Genomic DNA, 21607 nt, shown 5'->3' on the forward strand with positions numbered 1-21607 from the left:
GTTCATTTTTTAAGTTCTGAGAAAGATAGTGCTGTGAAAGAGACAGGTAAATGGACAATTGCAAACAAAATTAAAGGCCATGTAGCTCAGAGACAGATAATGTCTTACTTAAATGTATGTAGCAGATTTTTGACCATCACTTCCCAAATGAGTAAATCTGGCCTATCAAGTGGGATGATAAAAAGAGTTGGATGCTAGATCTAGTCATTTTAATTACCTGGATTTGTTCCATTGAAATGTGGTTGCCAGGATATTGTTGCCTGAGTTATATAGAAGACAAATGCAGATGCTATATTCTTGCTTGCACGGAGTATAAGGATGACAACATTTTTGCAAAGTTTTCCCATTTGAGCATTTCTCATGCAGTTCAAAAATACTGTTTAATAGTCATATCTGTATACTTGAAGTGTTGCATTATCTCTGCTTCTTAACGTGAACAGAGAAGTTATTCTGTATGTGAAGAATCCATCTTAGATGAAAGAAACAAGAGAGACCTCAGCAAGGTAAGAGATTAAATTTGAGACAGGTATTTTAATTTCACTTCTAGTTTTATACTTGTATAAATCCACATGTTCAGATCATTAACTGAGCATACTGCTCCACCAGATTTCAGAGCTTTATAGACTAATACAGGATTATACAAGGGCCCAATTGAAGTAGGATAATTCAGGCTGCTTCTTCAGATGACTTGCCTTGCAAGAATTTATAAAACTGTGGCCCCTGTGCACTGTAGGCCGGAGTGTGACACACCGGTACTAAGGCAGCACAAACGAGCTAGCTTAAGTACTAGCCCAGCAATGGCAGCACAACACTAATTAAGTTATTGCAATGCCCAGACTGTCTTCAATACCTCACTTAAAGTTGGCTTAGTTATGTTTGACCTAGAGCATTAGGACTGTACAGGTTCAGAAGAAGACTTCTTTTTTTTAAAGTCAACTAATGACATTGAGTTTGTAGGGAAAAGAATAAAGTTACTCCTGCAGGACAAACGTACGGTTATCCCATTGTAGGTGAGGCAGCACCTTTATTTCTTCCTTCCCTTTCTTAAATTTGCACATATAGATTATTTGAATGTACAGCATGCGTGGGTTTCTTTAATCATCTCTGAATGATTAAAAAGAGCATAAAATATATCTTGAGGATAGAAATGTGTAGGGGCTACACATTTGGATCTGATTTTAGTGATTTTAGATTTTTCCTCTTCTGGCTAATAATTAATTCTGATGTTGCTGAAGGCTTTTTGGAGTTGTTTTTTTTTCTTTCGTTCTCTAAATGTTTCATCAGTAAAACATTCCATAATCCTGTTTTTTAAATATGTTCACTTGTGGTCAGGATTTCTAATAACTTCAGGTCCTCTCCTGCGAACGATGTCTGCTTAACATTCCTTCTTTGCAATACTGTATCTTCATTCTCCCGTGCATGTGCAAACAACTCTTCTTCCCCACTCCTTGTTCCTATTCCTCGCAAGAGTTAAATTCTTCTAACAGTCAGAAGAATTGTCCTAAAGTTCTTGTGATTTGGCTAAGAAGTAACATCTTATTAGCATAAGGCTTTTCTTATAAGGGTCAGGTTAAAAGATTTTAAAAAAAAAAAAAAATTCTTTTAACAAATTATGACATTAAAGAGCTTGTTTTATAGTTAACGTGCTTGACAAATGTCTGTATGTATACGTATGTATTTTAGCAGCACCAAAAATTCTTTCATGCATTATCTAGAAAACAGAAGGGGGTTGTTTTGGAGGCTTTCTGTGGATGTCTCTCTATATTGGTGAGAGATTTGCAGCTTCCTATTGAAAGCCTGGGATTTCAATGGGATGTCAGGGGACTGTATAGTTTGCTGCATCTTTAGCACACCAAAAAGTACTGGTCCAAGTCTGAAGTTGCATGAAAAACAAAGAGGAATCTTGCAGTCTGGACCAGAGATAGTGTCAAGAAGCAAGGTGGTAGGTTTTAAGACACACAAAGACAAACTAAATTTTTCATCCAGGCTTCCAACTGCTGTGTTGAACTCTGTTAATCCACCTTTGAAAGAGAACAGGGTGGCAGACAATAGCAAAATGAAGCCTTCTAAGTTAATGCTAATGATCAGAAAATATGCTTGATTATTATAAAGCATCAGGAAAAAGTAATTTATAATAGGCATCCACAATTTATCTTCAGTTTTACAGCATGTCACAAGGATTCACCTTGTGACCTATGGTAGTCCTGTCCCATCCAGTGTATGGGTCAGCACAAAGACTCAACTCAGCTGGCAGAAAGTCTTTTGTGAAAAGTGCTGGGGGAACTAAGGGCTGGGGAAGAAGATGGAGGTGGAATTCTTACTGGGCAAATAAGAAGGTTACTAAATGTAGCAGAGAAAATTTAATTTATTAATTTAAAAAGCAATTAAAGGAAGAGAGGGAAGAGGAGGGGAATTGGCTTCAAAGCTGTGAAACTTCAAAAAACCCCCACAAAACCAAACACAAAACCCCACCCCAAAACCAAACCAGTCAAACAAAAAAAAGAGCCCATTACTTTTGGACTTTGGGGAGAAACTATCCAACCTTATTTAAAATAATCTCAAGCTCAAAAATCAAATGTAAATGCAAAAATATATGCAAATTTTACTATTGGCTGTATGGAGGGATTGCCACTCTCCTGCTGCAAACACACAAGCTTTGTATTCTCTGAAATTATTGCTTGACAGTTCTGATCCTTTATATGTTTCAGTCTTTCCAATTGTGTGCTTTCTTATCTTTCTTTTTTTCCCACATCTACAGTACTCTACCTGCAGGTTAATTTTTCCTGTGTATTTGTGTACATATGTATATCAATATTTCACATTTCTGTCTCTGATGCGATTTGTAAATGGGTAGTTTTTTCCTGTCTTATGTTGGCCTCTCTCCAACAACGCTGGGACATCCATGTGCTGAAGGGTATGTTTTTGTCATTCCTAGTAGCAGCAAGTTGGGATGAGGTTTTTCATAAAACCACTTTACTGTACAGGTAGTGAAGAAATGGCAGCTATCCTTGTAGCCAGCTTCTGCCCTAGAGACAGCATGGCTGACAGCTCCCAGTTTGCTGAGTGGTTCTGATTAAGTTTTGCTGAAGAAAATCTTATTCATGCACTTTTAAGAAGTTGTTTAGCAAAAAATCTTTTTTAAAAACGTACCTGTTGTACCACAGCTTTCTTAACTTCTAAGAACAGTGTTGATGACAAAATGTTAGAATGCTTCCTCTTAAGAACACAGCATATGAAATCCAGTGGATTATAGGTTGATCTAGCTAAGCAGAGGGACAGAACATGAAAACTATAAATTCTTACAATTTATTTCTCTGCAGGTAGGTGGAGACCCAGTCACCCATTACATAACAAAATTTACCTGTCATAACATGTTACCAAAATGTACAAGCAAATTAAGGTGTACACAAAAGGCAAGGCAATATTACCATACTAAAAAGGGACATAAGGTGGTCTCTGGTAACCAGACCTGATACAGAAGAATTTTATTTTCTCCAAAGGCATCTTTAGACTTCTGACCGAAGTGTTTAAAAAGTGGATAGTAAAATGGCAACTAACTGTTCAGTCACTCTTAGAAGGGAAATAATGCTAAGCTTTATTTGAGGAAATCCTGGCACTTTTCATAATAGTACTTCTATTTTATGAAATTTTCTTCTGTTTATGTGGCACTGTTCTGATAAGTGAGTAGTTTTGTTTTTTCTATAGTGCAAGCGTAGTTTGGTTTTAATCATGCTGAAACTTATGTCTTTTTCATTCTTGGAAAACCTGAGAAATAAACTGGAATTCACTGTATGTTTTAGCAAACAATAGATACTTGAATGAGGTGCCTCATAACTTATTGCTTATAAGGCTTTAAACATACGATCTGCTCTAAAATTGTGCCACAAATATGGTCATACTCTTGTTGTCTAGGCTTTTGTTAGACTGCTGTACTGAGCCCACAGGGCTTGCATGCAGTAAGCTTCCAAGGATTTCAGTATGCACTGACACACTTTCCTCATTTGGCTCTGGCATTTTTCTTCTGCTGCTGCTTCACAGTAGTAGGAGTCTAAATCCCAGCTGTTTTGGAAACATCCTGAATGTTTGGTTTTCTGTCTTGTTTGAGGGCAAGTAATTGACTAACAGATTCCTCACACTACTCCATATATATGTTGTCTAAGGGCTGTAGTTCAACTTTTCCAAAAATGATAGAAGCAATACAAGAAACAACAGTTTTGAGGGAGTCCTAAAACAACATGAAGCTTTATTTAATGGCATGAAAAATACCCAATTTCAACAACAATTAAAAAAAAAAAAAAATCTTCCTTTGCCTTTGTCTTCTCTCAGCTACCTGAAACAGCCTGGGGGATGAAAGACGTCCAGGATCTCTGTCATCATTATTGTCTTCTAAACCATGAAGTTCGTCCAACGTAGTACATTTTTGTCCTGACTAGGTTTTTGCTACTTACTTTGACTGTTTCTTATTGTCTTGCCTTTTCTCAGCTTTGTGAAGATTATGCTAGTCTCTTTGTTTCTGTGGACTTAGTGCATGACTTCTTCCCAAGAGATGACAACTCCTTCCCCCCCCCCCGCCCCGTTTAAGGAAGGGTGACTCCCAAACCCCACCCCTGAGAAGGATAAAAGTAGTAGCTCTTTCTAACTCTAGCCAACATCCTTAACATTCTACTTTTTCAGTCAGAGCAGTGGAGAAATTTCAGCTTTTCCCATTATTCCTCACTTGGTGAATATATACTCTACTAGCAGAAATAAACTTGTTCTACGGATACAGCAATTTTCATAGTGATAATATTGTATGATCTATTATTCCTCATTGATACATATAACAGTTCCCCAAATGATTACATATGTTCTATTGACTTCCACTTGATTTGCATGTGTATGCATGGTCTGTGGTAAAAAAATATAGCAGAAAAGATTAAAAAGACTTTCTAAGCAGCCTTTTTTGCTTGTCATTAATTTATTACCTTTTTTCCAATCTGTGATGCAAGAACACTTACACATCACTCCAGTTGGATTCCTATTGGTAAGAAGGCTTATTGCCATAAATCAAAGGAATCTTAATAGAATTTTATATGTTAAATTCAAATCACTAAGGTGACTTTTGCACTTTTATTGCTCCCTCCTGATGTCAGGTGGTTTAAGAGTTTAATCACCAAACCACTTGCGTAAACATCTGTTTGTTGCCTCTTCTATTTGATGGTGAGCTGCTTTCTCCCTGGAAGTAGCACCAGGCTTTGTATATATACTTTAAAATAAAAAATATGGGAGGGATAGTTTGGTCATCTAGTGATAGAATGGATTATAATTGGTATAGATTATTAGTTATGGTCAATCTACTCAGTTTAAACTGGCTGCCAAATTTGGATTTGAGAGGAATTTTCTCCAGAGTGTACAGATAAGCTGTTGTTCAGTTGTACTTAAGTTTTATTGTTTTGATGGGGAAAAGCTGCTAGGTGTGTTTAGGGTGTTTTGTTTGTTTCGGGTGGTGGTTGCAATTGCTTTTTCCTTCTCTTCTAAATCTAGGATGACAATGTGTAACTGCAGAAAAGCAGAGCCCAGGTAGGGGCTGAATTCCAGCCCTCCCTATTTCTTTGTTACCTATATAATAGAGTTGTAACTGGGTATTTTGGTTTTAGTTTCAGAACACAAAAGGGTTCTTTTGTTCCAGATTTGAATGAATCCCTATGAAATTCAAGCTGATCAAATTCTACTGAAGCTTCTACAGAAGTTTAGTGTAGTTTTAGACTCTGTTTATATAGCTATATCTAGCTCTATCTAATGTATCCTTACCAAAGGAATAGGATGGAGTTATGCAGAGCATTGACTTAGCTATATGTATTTTCTGATTTCTGTAGGTTGTAAAGTTGCATGGTATTTGTACATGCTCATTTAAGATTTCATTTGTTGTTTTTTTAAGATGGCAAGCTGATAATATGATATTTTACATCTTAACTTTTTATATGTATAATTGCTTAATAACAAATTATTGTGCATATTCTCTTCTGTAGCTGAAATAGCTTGTCTGCACCTCACTGTCCTATCAACTGAATTGCTCCCAATTCATGCTGTTCTTTCTCAATTGTTTGCTTTTTGCTGAAGGTTTTCAGAGCTTTATTTCAGTTGGATGTAAACTCAATCACTATAAGAAACTGCGTGTGAAAAGAGAAATTTGAGTTAAATGATTTTTTTAAAATATTTTGGGCTACAAAATTTTGTCAAAATAGAAATACATTTGAGTCAATTGGGAAAAAGATATTTGCCAGATAGAGCATTCAGTTTTTCTTCTGCTAACAAAGTAGAACAGCAATAGCTGTGTAAACAAAAGCCAATACACATTTTGACGTGATCAGACTTTGAGGAGTTGATAAGAAAATAGAAGAATCTAGCATAGATTCAAGAATACAAGGACTAGCAGCCTTGCTAGTTTTTAGAGACTAAAACCGGAAAAGAAACAAATAAGTCTAAGAAATGTAAATGTAAAGAACATGTAAGTCTTTGAACAAAACAGAATGAGCATAGTAGGTTTTTTTGAAGAGGCATCAAAGCAGGATAGAAAACAAGTTTTAAAAAGTTTATCAGAAGGTATTAGCCAACTGCGCATTTCCCCAAAGAGAGAGCAAATACTAGAGTGAACAAACAGCACTGTGAAGCCCAGGATTTTAATGTGCTTGTTCAGCATGCTTTTTGTTGTCCTCTGGACCAAACTGTGCCTTATAGAAATCAGCAGTTCAGGTCTACAAAAAGCAGCTGTCCCTATAGTCTAACAGGTAGATGGATAAAACATGATATTTAGCATGCTTTTCTTCACCCAAGCCCTATTTTGGGGGGGGGGGGGAACTTTTGTGCCTAATAATACCCTTGATTTAATTCTCTTATTCTTTTAAAATTATAATTGCTTCCTGTCAAAACTGCAACTGCATGGTTTTTCAAGATTTCAAAAGAAGGGATTGTTAACTTAGTGGCTATTTTTAACAAAAAATCAGCAGGTTATGTTTACCTCTGTGCATTAGTTATTTTTCTCTGGCTTTTTTCTCAGTAAGAAATTAGGATTCATGTTTGTGAATCAGGTAAACAAAGGATTTGGGGGATTTCTTTATTTTCCTTTTTCTAATTTATGATTTACTATCTCTCCTCACAAACCTGTCTGAAAATAATAAAGGATATACTATACTTTTTTTTATGGGCTACTACACTTAATTGTTTTAAAGTGACTTTTATAGAGGAACATATTTTTAAGTAAATGCCCTTGGTATGTGGTATTTCATGCTTGTAACTGAGTGTGAAAAGTATTTACATACATTTTTAAAGACATAGTTGTCCATATAAGTAATCATACGCAAATTGCAGTCTGTAGCTGCATAAATGTAGGTTCTATTGCTTGAATATTTTAATGACATTAATTAAAAAAAAAAAGGATTGTGATAACAAGACGGTGTCGTCGTACTGTTAAAGCAATTTTAAAAATTCTGCAATGCAGAAACTTTCAGTTTGTGGCATCACTAGTATCTGGCATAACCGATGCTGGTATGAAAGACCACCATGCAGGCTCTGAGGATGAGGACAAGCATGAGGGTTATTTTATTGTATTTATATTGAGGTATCAACCAAGAAAAAATATTTTTCTTGGTGTCTTGAGCAAGTTCCTTTATCCCGCGCCGTTAAATACTTTCTAGTATTAATAAAACTGTTCAAAAGAAATACAGGTTCTATGCATGAAGAGGGATGAAAATTGTCTAGTAGAGTTTTCTCCTTGAGGAAATAACTATTTTTCAAACTCTATATTGTTTCAAAAGACAAATGTCATCTTAACTTACAATTGAGGGGAAAAAAAATGTGTGTCAAGTAAGTGAAGTTATAAGTATATTTGCATAGCCTGGAGCAACAGCTCGGAGAAGGGTGAATTGTATTTAAATCTCAGGCTACCTGGAATGCTATAATTCTATAGCTATATAATTTGTCTCTCTCATAATGTCGTACAACTCAGCACTTTTGCTGTGGAATTCTCTACTTAACAACTGATACCCCTCCTTGGTTTATTTCTCTGCCTGCAGCTGCCTTTTATTCTCTAGCTTTTCCCACAAAGAACGTGTAATTGAGTTGTATTGTGCAGTAGCCAGACTTCAGAGGGAAGGGAAACAAGAAATGCTTTGCCGCAAACAGTTAGGGAGGAAAGGGAGTCGTAAGCTTCGATTGACAAGCTGCTTTTGAGAATGATGCAGGCACCTAGGACAAGTACATGGCTTTTCTGGAAAATAAAGACAGCACCTAAAACGCTGTGAAGCCGTGTGACTTAATCAAGAAACAGTGGGAGCATTTCCAGGGAAAAGGAATGCTGATAGTCATTTTTCTGAACTGAAGCAATCCTCTGCAAATACAACTAATGCTGTCAGTCAAGAGAGAATGATGAAGCAATACTGAATAGTTTTCTTCCCCTGGTAAAAGCTATACAGCTTGTTCTAGGGAAAACATTAATCTGTCAAAGCCTACGCCACCATCATCTCCATCCCTGTGTGGAGGATTGGAGCATGTTTTTGTCCATGCTGTGTTTACATTCCTTAGAGTATAGTGCACTGTTCAGGGGCTTTTAGCACACGCTTGTGTTTGAATCCCACTCGGGGTGGAAGAAGGGGCTTTAGATGCCAAACTGCTGCCAGTTGTTCTCATCCTTCTGGTAAAAGCCCAGATGTTCTGATGAACATCTGTGGGATAGGAGGTAAAAAGCAGAGTGGCTTTCAACCTGCTCTGTTTGATCTCTATTATAAAATTAGAAAAGCTGTGTCCACTCTGTTCCAACCCTACTGGAGGGAGAAAGAGGTAATGTGAGCTTGCTACCAGCCTGGGACCTGCAGGAGTGCTGTGCACCTATTAATATTGATACCTTATGCTACAACATCCACTTCAAAGCATGGTACTATGACACTCCCAGATGCAACATCCATCTTTAATTTTTATATACATGGGTATACTTGTTGGCACAGTTATAGATCATACTGGCAAATTTTTTTTGTACTAAACTTTACTACAATGGCGGCATCAGAATATAAAACGAATGGACTCAAGGCTAATTAATATGCTTAACATTCAGTTAAACACTCTCAGTTCCAGGATCATTGTATCTCATCAAAGTTACTGGATTCTCACATATCCCCTATTATTTATATGTTCTCTTTCTTCAGGTAGGTATCTCTAAATAATAATGGAGTTGTTTTGGTTTTGTCTTGGATTTGTGGGGGTTTTTTTTCTGTTATGGGATAGTAGGTGAAAGAAAGGTCTGAAGCAGTTGTGGATGGAGATTGTATGTTTTAAATAAAGCAAACACTATCTCAAAAAGCAGAATCACTTGCTCTGGTGATTAAAACACAACACTGAATGTTTCATTGCCTTATTGCAGTATGACATGATCCAACTCTGAATATGCATTTCCTAGTAAAAGCATGTCAGTCTCTTGTTTTGTGAAAGTTCAGTATATCATAAGGTGACATTGATATTTATTTTTTTATACATATATTTAAATATAGGTTAGGGTATCTGCTTCTCAGATTTTTTGGTGTTGATTTTCTTTATACAAGACTGCTGTTAGAGGCTTAGCATTTCTTTTAAAAGAATAGATAAACATTTGTTTTTTTATAATTCTATGTATGATGAATATGTCTATGAAAAAAAAAATCTTGCTCATAACTAGACCAAAAAAACCTGATTTTGCTGGTGTTTTTGAACAAAAACACTTGTGTCTTTTAGAACTAGGACTTTCAGCTTGACGAGAATCTTAGGAAGAGAACATACAGAAAAATAGGTCGTCTGGTTGCGCATTAAGAAACACCCACCAGGAAATTATGATCAGACTGAAGTATGGGAAGAAATGTAGACAGGTGGTATTAGGTTTTAGATTTGAGGTGAAAAAGATACAATCTAGATCAGAGGGAAGGATGAAAAGGGGAGTGTGGAAAGGAGCAGGCGGAGAAAAGATATTTTAGAGTCTCATGTTGATACTGGTATATCTTTGCAACAAGTTGTAAAACTGTGATTTAGGCAGTTGCGGAGGCATGACAGAAATGCAGTGTGCTTTAAGGGTGATCTGGCAAAAATTCTCACTGGAAATGCATCCTTTTAAATATTGGCAAAGAACGAGGCACCAGTCCTATGCCCAACAGCTACTTCTATGTGAAGTTAGGAAAAAGTAGAATAAATGATTCCATTAATCCCAGCTTTCTCCTTGCAATGCTTCTTTGAAGCAGACAAACATTTAGCTATGTACATACAGATGTGGTGATACTGAATATGCACAATCAATGTTGTATTCTGAAACTGCCAAACTCTTAGCATGTGCTTAGTAGAAATGTGTTGAGACTTTTAAAAAAATTTTAAAAAAAATTAAAAATTGGATAATTCTGAAGGGACAAGCAAAAGTCATGGTTACATCCACAGATTGAATCCCTTTCTGTAAAACATCAAGTAACTTCTTTAAAATTTTCCAAAAATGTTCTTACATATATTCAGCGTATATAACAAATTTAACCCTGCAACAGTATGGCAGCAGCAGTCATCCAGTCAACAAAAATGTGAGTTAAAGCTTTTCTCTAGAATTCTACTGATAGAAGTGGAATAAGTTTTCTATCCTTATTTTTTTTTTTCACAAGCTGTTTGGAAATTTTAGAATAAATGACAAAGAGTAAAATTCCAGCATTGAAAACAAGTATTAACCAAAATCAGTCTCTGGTCAGGGTTTGTACTTATTTTTACTTTCTGCTGTAGAAATGGAAATCACTTACTGTGTCCCTGATAAAAGCTTCCCACATTACTTCCTGATAAGTTTATTTTTACCATGTGGTAAGTGTACTCTTCACCCTGCAACTAATACTTAAAACCTAGGGCTGTTAATTGAGTCTGCAAGCATTCTAGATCAATATGGGTAGGATATATGCTGATATCAAGTTTCACATGTGATTAAGAATTATTATTTAGGATTAATTCAGCAAGGGAACATCAGCTTAAAGCCTAAAAAATGTCTGTCTTGTGTCCTTTTCCTAAGAAAAAGCAAAGTCATGCTTTTCTTTCTATGGATTAAAGTCTCTTCTTGCAATATTTTAATTTCCCTTCTCTAAGGCTGGAATATGATAGGAAATCCAAACTTCAATATGAATACTGAATTCAGGAAGAAGTATAACTTTACTGTTTTGGCCTAGATTAGTGTGCAGTACTAGTCCCCTTCACTTGTACTTTAGAATACAGTAGTATGCTATTGTATGTATGTATATCCATGTGGAAGGAGAAGCCTGTCATCCTTTGGAATTTTTTTCTCCTTATTCTTCACTTCTGCCTAACTTCTCACAGACAAGGTAAGATGGAGGTTAGTCATAGTGAGTATTAACCTCTTCAGATTTCTAAAAAGATCCCCAGAAAAGTCATTGTATCCCTCCTCTTTTCCTGGAATCCTGCTATTGTAGATCCCTTTTCAACCCCTCATCCCCCCACCCCCAGAATCAAAACAGAAAATGAGCTCTGATGGGAGGTGTTCTCTATAGATAATTACTCACCCAGTGGCCATGATTGTGTCAAGTCTTCTGGAATATTTTCTTTGACTGAAAAACCTTTTTTCTTTTTTCTCCCCCCCCCCCCCCCCCCATCAAAAGTATGAGTGCAGTGTTTTTCATATGGATCATCTTCCCGAAAGGTTTTTTCCATAGAACACAGAACAATCATTTAACAATGTATTAAACGCATTACTTCTACACATGCTAAGGTTTCAATTACTATTAGCAGAAATTAAAGCTGAACCTCAGAAAACAGTTCATTCAGTGAAATGCATCGATGACCTTGGAAGACTGTGTGTGCTAAAAAGTATTTGATATATTTAGCTTCTTGGCAGGCTAGATATTAAGGGCATGGAAACAGAGTAACTTCCTTGCCCACAAAGGTTTAAATTTCTGATACTGTTTTGCTTTCCCTGTAAACTATTATAAATGTCTTAATATGGTGCTTTTATTGGAACTTCACTTTTAAAAGCACTTTCTTAAAGGGAGGAGAAAAAAACAGGCAAGACATGAATATGGGAAATGAAAATATAATGGTTTCTGTAAATGCTTTGTGTAACATTTGTCCAGAAAGACTTGGCCATTTAAACTGTGTTTGTCAGTTTGGATCACTTTATTGATTATCTGGCAATGAATGCTAGTAAACAGATTGAGATTTTGTTTCTTGAACTTCGTCTGTTTCTCATATAGAGATTATTAGCTGGCTATTTTGAGACTGAGAAAAATGTTAGCTTTATAAATAAAAAGACTCGTTATGGCTTAATTAGTAGGTTTTTTGCAAGCACTTTGAGTACTTCTCTCTAAGGTCTCAAATTTTTCCACATAACATGGACTAGTTTATAGGATCATCTGTATGACCTCAAAGCAAATTTTATTTACATTGTTGTCAATATAAATGTTTAAGATGACTGGGCTCTAGCATGTGTCTCTTTATCTTGTTCTGCAGGCTCTTATTTTATTCTGCAATTGCGTATTCTTTTAACTTAATGTTTCTGATTCATAAGAAGTGCTTCTCTTTTGCTGTAGAAAGTTGGAAGCAAAACTCCTGCCTTTCAGAAGACTCATCTAGAAAAGTTGCTGCATAAACATTATTAAAAGTACCATAAAGTTTTGTTACATTTTGCATAAATAATCTAGTATAGCTGCTCAGCTGACTGGCAGGGTGAATATTGACTAATACCATCCTTTTGAACCAGCATACATTTTAGTTCATGTATTCTAGATTCCAACTGGGATTTAGTATTCAGCAGAATGAGTGAGTCCCAGATGTGGAAAGTTTATTGCATGTTTTACCTTGTATTTTTCTTTTGTAACATACTTACTTATCAGACCTGTTCTTGTTGTTTTTTTTTTTTTTTCCTCCTGTCTGGATGAAGCTGGCAGATAAGATTGCCGCACAGTGTTAGAGTTGCATACATAAATGAGATCTGCATAATGGATGCCAGCATGTGAGATAAGATGACTTTGCTTTTGTGTGCACTATAGTGGAAGCAACACACAAGCCGGAAAACCCACAGAAAGCACAAATCTGATGCAAGATTAAATATTTAAATTAGCAAAGAATTCTGTGCAAGAACACGAAGGCACACAGGAAATCTTGGGCATAAACTTGAACTCAGTTAGCTAGTTTTTCCATACAGTTGAGGAGAAATAAGACTATGAGGATGGCTAATACAACTGATTCAATAAACAGAATTGTCAGTGCTCATTGGCATTTGTGAGGTGGACCCGAGACTGACAGAAATGCATTCTAGATGTGGTAGGACAAAAGTCTTAACTGATAAAAATACTTCTGCGATGTTTTTAAAATGAAATACAAAAAATCATGTCATAGAGCTCCAGTTTTAAGTGCAAATATTATCACTTCTGCTGCGAATTTTTAGCCTGCCTGATTAATAATCTTTATACTTTAGTCACTGAGTAAAGAATAGAGCATATAATCATGTCTTGCCACTTACATTTTGTCAGCTATAACACGCTTCTTTTTTTATCACCTGGATGGTGATTATGTATGGGCAGAAAGGATAATAAGCAACATTTTTAATACAATGTATTTAAAGTCCTGAAGCATAAATTCTTCAAAATAATATGGGAATTCTCTTTTATATAATTCTTTTCTAGACATTACTCTATACACATGGTGGAGAATTTACGGCTTTATCCTGAGCACATCAAAAGCTCGAATGAAAAAACCTACCACTATTTCTACCCAAATAAGCCTTTTGAGTTAAAGTTCTTATCTCCCAGACTGCCCAATTAAAGCCAAAACTGGGGGGGGGGGGGGGGGGGGGGGGGGAAGTGTAGCAAGATCACTTGTCTGCTGTTGCTCAAACAAAGCTTGCTCTTGAAAATGGTTGTGCCCCAAAAATGAAGTTCCTGCATGAAATCTTACCTATACTTCAGCCCTAGAGGTAGAACTCTCAATTATTTCAGTATGACCAGGATTTTAGTGCTTGTGTTCATCTCTTCAAAGGCACAAGTAAAAATCTTTGAACTTAGGGAGCCCAACTCATGAAACTTAGCATTGATATGTACCACACTACTTCTTTCATAAGTCACAGAGCTGTGAAAATCAAGAAAACAGGAAGTTAACTGGTGGGGGCACAAACATCCCACTGCCAAGCCATGTGTATCCCCCCAGAGAACTACATCTAGCTACTCTGAGATACTTCAGAATATTTATAAAAGAATAATTTTGCAGTATTCCTGGGAAATATGCTACCATAATACTGGCAATGTGAATATGTTGGGTTATGTGAGAAAGGGGGGGAGAGTTTTTGGTGCTACTATATGTGGCCAGCCATCTGTATTAGAATGTTTTAAAAGAAGCTGGTATCACCAGATCTTAAAAAACAAAAACAAAGAAAACAAAAAAGCCCTATGAAAAATGTTTTTTGTATGGTACGTGTTACTATGCCTTCTTTATACAATTTTAACAATCTAGTTAAAATAATTAATTTTTAGATGCTAAGATTCCCTCATTCAAAAACTTAGATTTTTAGCTAGCAAGTTTCACCCGCGTTTGGCCCGAGATCACTTATGTTAAACAAATCTCTGGGCAAAGCACGTGCCAAAGCATTGAGTGTGCTATAGCATACAAAAATATACAAGCAGTTGCAGGAGCTGAAGATTGATGGAAGCATCGTTTTCCCCTTCTTGTGAGTACCTCCAGGATCCTTCTGTGTCCCCTAAATACTACCTAAACGGCAGGGGTCATGTTTGTGTGGTGCAAGTGGATGGGCCAAACAAAACAGAACCAAAACTCTGTCACTATAGGTTTCTCCCATAGCAGGGGCAGTAGCTCAAATCTCCTTTGCAAGCTACTGACTTAATGAAGTTTCTAGGAACTTGAAAATATTTTGAGGTCTCCATTACTTCAACAAATTGTGGCTAAATGTTGCCAACAGTGGTTATAGGATGCTAGACCAATGAACAAGCAACTTAATGGAAAAGTTTTATTTCCCAGAGGACAATAGTGCTAAAAGGCAGTAAGCAACTTGTTCTTGCCCAAACTGGGTTCAAAGCAGTCGTTGCTATGAAAGGGATGCATGCAGATTTAAGAGAAACACAACTTCTATTGCAGACAAATGAAACATTTGACACTTGTGGCCTAGAAATTCTGAGAAAATCAAACTGAAAAATGATGAATTACAGATGCTAGTAAGACTTCTGTAGTTGCAGATAACTGGATGGAAGACTGTAACCATGCTGAGCCACAAGAGAATATTTCAGAACTTGAGTTTGTGGGTAATAAAATAGTAATTCAAGAAGATGAAAGGAGATATGTTAAAATGTCTTGTCAGAGAGCCAGTAATGGTGCAAAGGACTGTAAGTGGACAAAGGACATCAAAACCTGAAATAGTTTTTGAAATGCCTAGCTACTCACATTATCTTGGGATCAAGCTTAAATGCCAATGTTAGAGATGTTTTTCAGAACTCTTTTTACTATGTTGATTTTGGGGACAAAGAATGTCTTAAGTGTAGAATAATAGACTTCCTAATGCAAGCTCAAGCTTTATATGGCACAAATGAGGTGCCCAGCCTTTTATTTCCTTATGTTGCAGGGACTGTGCTATGTTGCAACCAACTCATCTTTGCCCACTTCTCCTACAAGCATCCTCATGTTTCCATGCATCACTGCGCTATGGAGTGTGCTATCCAAGTCAAATCATCAAATCCTTACTTTCCTTTGTCTGATCTGTTTCTGCCTTGCTGCTCTTATTAGCCATTATCAAAAGGAAGTTAATTTAGTATCATTGTTTGCTCCATTCTCTTAAAGCAGCCCTAATATGTCCCTTCCAAAGTTACTATCTAATGATTTTACATACATTCTGGTGCAATTTTTTGACATTTCCCACCCTCAGCTCTCTTGTCTCTACTTGAATTGTGAAAGTTTTTTTGGACAGGGTTTGGCTTGCTTATATTTAATAACTTTACAGCAGCTGGCATAAGCAGAACTCTTAGTCAGGATCTGTGGATGTAATCGTAATACTTATAAATAAATAATCTGAATTGGCTAAAGGGCTGGACTAAGATCTATGTCTGTTTCAGAGCTGAGAGCTCTGAATCACATGCATGTGATTCTCCTGCAGGTACCTGAATATAGTGTGGTAAATGTTTTGGGTTTCTTTTCCCTCTTCATGCCACATTTGTAGCTACATTCTCTCATGGGATACAAGCAACTTCTGTGGACTTCAATGGGAATTATTCATACTCCACAAGTTGAGAGCAGAGCCCATGACTGGACTGAAGCCAGCGTTCTTTAAAAGTTCACATGCCTTGTATTGGTTCTCTGATTTAGACTCCTTCTGAGCAAACAAAGGGGCGGAGGGAAGAATGAAAAATAGTAGCAGCTGTTTCAGTAAAAAATTCTAAGGGTTAACATAACATGTTGTAAACTATTTCATCTGTTCTTCCTACTTGCCCATTTTAATCAGAAATGAGTAAGTAGAGCCTTATATGCAGTGAACTCGAAGAATGCTAATGGGATGTCTGCATCGTGTTGTACTCAGAGTACTTATGCCAGAATAGGAAAGCCTTTTATTCTGTAATTCTCTGAGGCAAGAAAGAGGCTTTCTGAAGAGTTACTTTAAATTTAAACTCTCATTCTAATGTTAGACAGCCTGTTGGATCTCTGAGTTAAAAATTGCTTCAGCTTTAGTTACTAGAGCCAGATGTAACATTGACCTTAAATGGTAAAAGCTCCCAAGAGTGAAAGAGAGGCTGGCCTGAGGGGAAAAAGAGGAATAACTGAAGTTTTAGGTAAGTAATCTCTGTAACCTAGAATAAGCTCTTTTTCAGCCGTGAAACAGAACGGAACCATATTTCCTCCTTAAAGGTACAGTACCTTGTTGTGATACCAAATAGTGGGTTCTTTCCACCTCTTCCCCCCCACCCCCCCACCCCATCCCCTTCAAATTCTACCTCTTCTTCAGATTTTAGCTGCTTAAAAAGTGGGTGTAGCTAATGAAACCTAGTTCTTCTTACATACTGTTTGGGAATATACAAGAATGAAAAAGAAAAAGCTGTGTTAATTATACCGAGACTTGATTAATAAAGGTACGTAGTCAGTAATTCAAGGCAACTTGATTCACAGATACTGTTATCTGTATTGTGCTGACCATTAGAGAGTCCTAGTTAGCAGCAAAACATGTTATAGGGAAACATACTTAACAGATTTCTTTTTTCTTTTTTTTTTTTTTAATTGTATGACTTTCCTTCCCACATGCTTGCTTTTAACAGTGCCGGAGTTGTTCATTTTGATGGATTACCTACTTGTGTCTGGAACTTATCTTTTAAAAAGGCATTTCCAGAGCCATTTCTTTATACAGTATGTGTTTGGTTTTAATCCTATTAGATGTAAATTAATAACATGAAGTTGTGTCTAATTGGAATGCTGTACAGAAAAAACCCCCTACCTTCAAGTGTTAAAGCATATTTGCTTTAGTATGAAAAATTACAATATTTACATTTCCTGATATTTTGGTCTTCAGTTTTATCTGTGCTATTTGGTAGGTACTCTGCACTGAAGTCTATCTTATTTTCTTGGCAAATTAAAACACTTTTTTTGTCTTACTAATGTGTATGTTAAGCTCTTTTTTTCAGACAGCAGTATGTAAACAACATGAAAGAATGAGGTCAGTACAAGGAAATCATAGCTGAAATTGAAGACTCAGGTTTCTGTTACTAACTCATATTAGTAACAAATTGTGTTAGTGAGTTGATTTTTCAAATCGTATATAGCATGGTTTCATCTGGTGAAAAATTGTCTGCAATCAGCAGGGAATTGCCATCTTTGCGGAATGATTAGACAGTAGTTTTTAGTTTATGCTATGCAAAGATTGGGTGAATTTAGAGTTCTGAGCATAGACAGTGTTCCTGCAAGTGCTAACAGTTACTGCATTTATATTCGATATGGTAGGTGTTGTGTATACTTTAACAAAAGTTCACTTCATCGAGCTTCAAGAGAATGTGGTAAATGAATCTTACTTGTTAAAACATTTCAGATCCGGTTTCAAAACTTGTAATTAATTTTCCTTTTTAATTTTCTCTGGACTGTCATTAATGAACAGCTTAGTACTTTTACGTTAATCTCCTAGGTGACCTTCATGTTTTAAATCAACAATTATATTCCAAATCAACAATTATACCAAATTTGGAGCTTAATAATCTAATGATACAACCCATATAAATGTAAGTTTATTAGAACTAACAGTGGAAATTAGGAAACAGTCCAATATATTAAATGCTGAATACTAGGGAGTCCTCGCTCTTTTAATATTCTTGTATTTTCTAGCCTCCAAAGGCCCTCGTTCTGATTTGCTGGTCTTGCATGTGTTACTTTACTTGTGATGTTTTATGCACCCCTTCGACTTGTGCAAGGATGTGCAACTTTAGACGGTATTTAGAAGGCGTTTAAGTTTTAATAAGTTATTTTTAACTTTATGTATGGACTGGAATAACTAATCTGTGTATAACTCCTCCATGTCTGAACTAAGTATATTTCTAATATATGATATCTTGTAGCATTTCAGCAACTATTGTTATTCCATACAATCCTTTTTTATTTTGTAACTTGAAATATATAATATAGTGCCTATGTGTAAATTTATCTTCAGTAAAGATGTTATGATGACAATAAGTGTAATTTAATACAAAAAGTACAGGTTGCTCATTTGTACATAGTGAAAATTGTGTGTTAACATCAGCACTATGATAAAGTACCTAGGATTGTCAATGTATTTAACTTATATAAATCCATCTGCTTTACATCCCTCTGGATTAAGCTCTAAATTGGCTGCGGACGTGAAACCTGTACACCTCCCTACCTCCTATGTTTTTATGTGTTTGAGTCAGTTTTAATAACTATAGGCTTATTTATCCAAGACCAAAGCAGTGGAAGTTAAGAATTATCTAGCAGCCAGATTCATAGTTCCAATCTTTAGCACCAGCTTCTTCCATCCTGCTTTGGATCAGTCTGCTTTCTGACAGCTTTTAATGATAGTGTGGCGTCAAATCACTTTTTGAAAAGCTGGATAAGACAGAGTATGGCAACTGAATTATAGGGAGTTGGTACTGAGAAGACACAGATGTGAAAGCTTCTCATTTCAAAGGTCATATGTGTATGGTCCTTAACATGTCATGGAGTTCTCTTGCCTCATCTATTTGCTGTTCTTAGAGAAGTGTATAAGTCCAGGAAGAAGAAGCATCAAATGGCTTGTGAGTGGAAGGGGAAAGAAAACCCTTGCTGTTTCAAGGTTTGTGGGCTATTTAAAGATCTGGGGGATTTGTGGGCAGAGAGAGATCTCTTCTCTGTCCTAACTTGCAGCCGTCCTGTAAACTAAGCAGAGGAATTTCCTTGTGATGTGTTCTCCACTTGTACTTCCTTTGAAAAGTGGGTCAAAGAGATGTTTTGGATCTCAGTATCACTGACAGAAAGGAAATCTGAGTGGGTGATGGATCTTTGTAAGCTTATAAACTAGTGACTCAAGACATGAATTATTGCTCATGTACACGTGTAGTGGTATGTTATGGAGAACTAAGACTGTGACTGTTATGTAGTGCTTTGAAATAATAACTCAGTTTCTAAGAATTCTGAAAAGGAGAGAGGGATTTGATCCTTAGAGCAATTGGACTTGTAGCCTCAGGTTTTGTGGAGAGCTTGGGCTCTAACAGCATCCCTGGATTTAATCCTCTTCAGTACGTAGATGTAATAGGTTTTTTCTTTATTTTTCTTTGCTTTTGTTTATTTCAATGTGTCTATTGTTAATTTTACAATCTGAAAAACAATTTGAGAAATTCGATTTTACTTGGGAATTACCAAATGTATTAAGTATCTGAAAGATTTAAACAACAAAACCAACAACAAAGACCAGCCCCACTCCTCCCCTCAATAGCTGAAATCAAGACTACCTTACTGTCTGCTAGAACTTTTACCTGCCCTTACAATGTACAAAACCCGAAGTCTTTAGGTATCACAAGTCATCAGGGACCTGTAATACTGTAGATATGATCACCTGTGAGTTTGGACAAGTAAGGCCTATAGAATATGATCTTTTTTTTTTTTTAAATGCTAACATGGCTTGCTTGCAGGGCGGAGGATGAGAGGGGCAGGGAGGGAAACGTGCAAACTTGGCAGCTAATGTATGTCAAGTATGTATGTAAACCTGAAAGCTTTTTTCCCCAACTAATGCTAAAGCATATTCTGTTGTGTTTTGTCATGATACAGTTATACTTTAGAATCACTGTACTGTCCCCTAATTTATGGGCAAATACACTTACCTTGGTGATTGTCCAAACAGAACCGCTATCTCATGGCTATAAAATGGAGTCCACTGGGCTAGTTACTGCAATTTCTGCAAAGACCAAAGGAGTTGAAAAGTTGATATAACAAACAGTGCGGGGGGGGGGGGGGGGGGGGGGGGCGGGGGGAGCATTTTATGTAGGAATTGCACACTTTTTTCTTACCAGTTGTAAGGTTTTGCATCCTGGAAATGCATACATGGTAGAAATTCTGTGCTGCTGGGTCAAGTACAGCAATTGCTTTGGGCTAGGGGCTTTCCTTCAGAGTAAAATTATTGCTGTTTATATAATTCTGTAGAATGTTTTGTAACGCTGAAGTTATATATGGGGAATTTGGCTGTGAACCTTTGCTTTTGAAATCATGAGCAAAGTTTCCATTGACTTCAGTGGTGCCAGATTAGGCTCTTAGCCTTTACCTTTGTGGTATTCCCTATGTTAGTTAGCAGGAAATAAGAGTCTGAAATCTAGGAGAATTTGAGTAGGAGCAGTAGGTCTATTTTCCCCATCTTATTTTGGACTTAGAGGGATGCAATAACAAATGGTAGGATCCGTAGAATGAGATCTGTTTCTGAAATTTTGGAAAAGAAAAGTACACTATTTCATTTTCAAATGTTCCCCCAGTTTCTCTGAAATGTCTCTGAAAAGGCCTTTTTAGAAGGGGATGTATGTGTACAGGTAGTAGAATATAATAAAGCGTGATATGTCGATTAACATTTCCTGTTAAAACTTCTGAAGTTGTGCTGAACAGTGCTCTAACTACTGAAGAGAAAAATTAAAAATAAAGTGTCTAACCACAAGTTGAAGGAGAGCCTGTGGAGAGGAAGGGAAATAATTTATTAATGTATAAAAATGCACACATGCTCTACAGTTTCAGCCACTGAATTTCCCATATTTTTCTTTTTAAATAGTGAATGAATGTGACTGACCTCTGGGCTCATGAAAATAGCACAATATAATTAGGGGCATAGTTGCAATGGAGGGTGGAGTTTGCCCCAGGAGGAGGTGCTAAGTCAAGTTGATGTTCTGCGCATCATCTCAAACTGGAAAAAGCTTGGAAGTAAATCTAAATATTGTGCTTAGTTCCCTAGGCAGGTATAGTTGGGCCCATCATCTTGGCTTTCCTGAGGGCTGTTGCAGTTAATAAACTTATCATTCCTATTCTCTGATAAGTATAATTATCAGCATTGCTGTAGAAGCTGTTCTTAGTAAGTGCAGTAGTCAGTGGAGCAGACTGTAGAAAACTAAGCAGATGTATCAGAATTCCCAAGTATCTT

The sequence above is a fragment of the Gymnogyps californianus genome, chromosome 5 (genome assembly GCF_018139145.2).
Source record: "Gymnogyps californianus isolate 813 chromosome 5, ASM1813914v2, whole genome shotgun sequence".
Lineage (NCBI taxonomy): Eukaryota > Metazoa > Chordata > Aves > Accipitriformes > Cathartidae > Gymnogyps > Gymnogyps californianus.